The sequence below is a fragment of the Crocodylus porosus genome, unplaced genomic scaffold (assembly GCF_001723895.1).
Source record: "Crocodylus porosus isolate Cpor-Errol unplaced genomic scaffold, CroPor_comp1, whole genome shotgun sequence".
In the NCBI taxonomy this organism is placed as follows: domain Eukaryota; kingdom Metazoa; phylum Chordata; order Crocodylia; family Crocodylidae; genus Crocodylus; species Crocodylus porosus.
This window is the reverse complement of record NW_017728907.1, coordinates 47,733,483-47,736,624: the sequence shown is the minus strand read 5'-3', so window position 1 is coordinate 47,736,624 and position 3,142 is coordinate 47,733,483.

Below are 3,142 nucleotides of genomic sequence, written 5' to 3'. Positions count from 1 at the left end.
GAGGGGGATCTAGTGGCCTGTTACAAACTAGTCAGAGGGGACCAGCAGGCATTGGGGGAGTCCCTGTTCCCCCGAGCACGGCCAGGAGTGACCAGGAATAACGGGCACAAGCTGGCAGAGGGGAGATTCAGACTCGACATCAGGATGCGCGACTTCACGGTCAGGGCGGCTAGGATCTGGAACCAACATCCAAGAGAAGTGGTGCAGGCTCCTACCCTGGGGGGCTTTCAGAGGAGGCTAGACGTACACCTCGCTGGGGTCATTTGACCCCAGTACTCTTTCCTGCCATGGCAGGGGGTCGGACTCGATGATCTGCTCAGGTCCCTTCCAACCCGACCAACTATGAAACTACGAAACTACATGGGAAGCCAGTAGCAGAGCGAAGTGTCCCAAGTGCCCCAAGCCAGTGCCTTATCTTACAGACCTCCCTTCCTATCCTGACTCAACCTAAGCAAGGGTAGCAGAAGCTTTTTATCTAGTTGGGCTATTTTTTCTGCCTCCCCTGCCCTGAACATCAGAGCATCCCCATGGCTCTCGACCTCCAAGCACGTGGCCGATTTGAGCAGCCCAGGTCAGCTGTGCGTGAAAGGCATCGTGCAGCCCTCTCTCATCTCTCCACATTTCCCTATGGAAAGATGTATCCCACCTGCTGCCCAGTCCCATCCCCAGCCTGGGCTGCAGCCAGCACCTCTGGGGGAGGCTTAACCCCCCCCCGACACATGGAGCAGAAAGGGGGGCTTTGCTTCTGGGAGCCGGAGAACCCCCACAGCAGAGCACAGGCGTCGCTATGCCGAGATCATCCCCAACCAGTGTCTGTCCAACCTCTCCTTGCACCGTGAGGCCACAGCGACCGGGGGCTTAGCAGAGATCCAGGATGAGACGGAGCTGTTTCACCCTGCAGACCCCATACCCGACACCTGCCAGCCCTCGGGGACGGTCAGCTTAATTCATTTCAGACTGGTTCACGGAGAAGCTGTTTGTTCACCACCAGCTTGATGGTGAGATTAAGCCAGGCCAGAGCACGGGACCCATTCACCGGTCAGTTCTCCGCCCTCCCGCAGCCCTTTCTAACATCCAGTCCCTCTGCTCAGGGAAAGCAAATGGCATGACTGAGCACAGAAACACCCTGCAGCTGTCTCAGCAAATGCTTGCTAACTCCTGATTGCCAGCAGATGTGCTGAGAGCAAGAGCCAGCTCCCCCAGCAAACCCCCCAGCCAGTTTGGTGCCAATAAGCCTCAGCTTTCTGCAGAAACCAGAGCAGGCCCTAAAGGGGTTTCAGGCAAGGGAGAGGCAGGCTGTTGCAGCCTAGCTCCGTCAGCTGCCTGTCTCTGCCTGCTTTAAAGCACCGGTCCTTCCTGCAGCAAGGTAGGCTGAGGAAAATAGCCCCATCAGAAAGCAAGCCTGCCGTGGAAGCAGGTTTAATGGGGGGATTGCAAGAAAGGGTGCTCCTAGTGCCAGGCTTGTTCTCCTCTGTGGTAGGCAACGCAGGATTGCCAGCTGGTTCTCCTGGGAGATTCCCCCTCCGGCTCCTGGACCTCACAGACCCAATGTGGCACAGTGCTGCCTGGTGTTCAGCGCTGCAATTTGGGCAGCTCTCACTCCTTCTTGCAGGGGAATAATGCAGTCTCCTTCAGCCTGGCATCACCGCTTGGCGCTCTTGGAGCCCTTCTCCGAGGCAAGATCGTGCCTGAGCAATGCCTCCCACTTGGTGCCTGCAGGCCTGACGGACCCGGGGGGTCCGGCATGCGGCTTGATACCTGCGTGACATAATCCCAGTCTCCAGAATTGCAGCTTCCCACTTGAAAAGGGAAAATAATTTCTAGGCCCCAGGGTTACACTTTGCTTTGTTACAGAAGGCAAAGGGATGTCTCCAGACAGGCTGAAGTCATGGATCAGAGGGGAAATGCTCCCTTTCTCAGGGCAGTTTGATTGCAGTCAGCTCTTAATGATGCTCAGGTGTCAACACCGACTGTTTAATCACAGCTTACCTGCATGCAAGCCTGCGGGGCTGGGCATTGCTGCAGGGAAGGAAAAGCCTCTCTATTTCTTTTGAATTCTTTCTGTCCTCAAAAACTTGCTGTGTTTGCAGTTGGGCGACACATCTGGCTTGCAGTAGGCAGACTGCACCAGGCAGTGGTTCCTCCTGGCTTTATAAGCTGGGAAGGTGAGGAGGAGGAAGGGAAAGAACAAGGTGGTGCATGTGACAGCATGGCATCCACTGAGCCAGTGGTTGCTATCTTGTTTCTGCGGATCCACTAGCACTGGCCTGAAATTTATATCCCTGGTCACAAAGGACTCATGTAGGAGCTGAGGCCATTCTATCCAGCCCGTGGAGCCAATAAAACATTTAGAAAATTAATATTTATCTGCCCCTGGCTGCCTGTCATGAGACCCTCGAGGCCTTGCCAAAACTCAGTAAGGAGCCCTGTCCCCAAAACAATTGCCTGACCCTGCCTTAGGCCAATACAGCTACAACCTTATGCCACTGTCACCCAAAATCTATGATTCCATGGTTAAAATGAAACGCTACTATACATACACACACACACACACACACACACACACACACACACACACACACACACACACACAAAACCCGGGCAGTACTCCAAGAGATACCCTCTCTCCATTGAAGGGATCAAAGCAGGTGCACAAGCGCTGTGGGAGGTGTAGGGACTCTCCTCCCCCTATAGACCAGAGCCAGACTATCAATGGGGACTTAACCATATACCTTTTAATACTGGGAACACAACAGGCATAAATCAGAGGGTGTCGTGGACACTACAATGCCCCAAGGGGCAGGATTCAACAAAGGTTAGATACCTACAATCACTGACAAAAAAACCAGGGTTAACAAAATATAAAACACAAACAACAGAACAAACAATACTGGTTGGTGAAATATAAAAAGGCACAAAATGCAAAATGTCAGATGACAAGGAAATATAGGGCCTTGGGACCTGGAGGGGGAGAAAACACAATGGCCCCTTTCCACTGCAAGAAGACTTGCTTCTTGTTAGCTCGCTCACCCCAAGTCACCCCAGCTGGGACTTGAAGCAGGAATGCTGCCACACACCCACCACTGGTAGCGCTGCCCCAGCCTGCAAGGGGTCTTGACCCTCCCGGAGCCCAGCCTCATGT